The sequence below is a fragment of the Montipora capricornis genome, chromosome 11 (genome assembly GCF_036669925.1).
Source record: "Montipora capricornis isolate CH-2021 chromosome 11, ASM3666992v2, whole genome shotgun sequence".
Lineage (NCBI taxonomy): Eukaryota > Metazoa > Cnidaria > Anthozoa > Scleractinia > Acroporidae > Montipora > Montipora capricornis.
In genome coordinates this window covers 41,076,629-41,077,562 of record NC_090893.1, presented here as the reverse complement: position 1 = coordinate 41,077,562, position 934 = coordinate 41,076,629, and positions in this window count along the sequence as shown.

The following is a 934-nucleotide window of genomic DNA, read 5'->3' as shown; positions in this document are numbered from 1 at the left end:
TTGTCTCGCAACGGAAGTTCCAAAAAGTTTCACGAAACCGACTATGTTACACGGTGCAATGCCTCCTGGAATTTGTTTCGCAGCGCCGTAGCACACAGGCTTCAGCTAAAAGTTCCAACGTTTAAAGCCGCTGTTACACGTTGAAACTTTTAGCCGAAACTTATGTGCAACGGCCCTGCAAAAAAAGTTTCAGCAGGCGTTGCACCGTGTAACATAAAAGGTCGAAAATCGTTCGGAAACGTTGAAACTGGTCTTGAGATGTTGTTTATTTGGTCTTAGCCGGTTTCTGATTGGCTTACGCAGCGTAGCGTGACAAGATCGAGGGAGACCAGTTTCACAAAGTGGTGTTACACGGTGAAACTCTTGTTTTTGTCACCACTGCGATCCTTGCGACCGTTGCAGACGTAGAAAGCGGTTCTACTTTTCGTGAAACTTGTCTCGCAACGGAAATTCAAAAAGTTTCACGAGACCGACCATGTTACAAGGTGCAACGCCTGTTGAAACATGTTTGGCAACGCCGTTGCACACAAGTTTCAGCCAAAAGATTCAACGTGTAACAGCGGCTGTAGACAATTCAAACCCCGACGTTTAGTTATTAATTATTTTTGTGGTTTATATATTTCTGAGATGCTTTAAGTCTCGAGGTGATTTAAGTTAGGGGAAGACAGCGACGGTAAAAAAAAAAAAACAAACAGCACTGAAACTAGTTTTAGATTTCGAACCTCCCTCCAAATTCTGGAGCTTCCTGTGTGGTACTTCGTTATATTACTTACCGACTTCCTGTCGGACAGTCATTGTTATGCAAGCGTCCAATAAAAAAAATGTTTAAGTCTATCATCCCAGAGTCTCTCCGGGGGCTCACCCGCTGACCAAAAAGCTCGAGGACTATGGGTTCGAGATTGGGAGCCACCAAATCACAAAATTCCACTGCGAA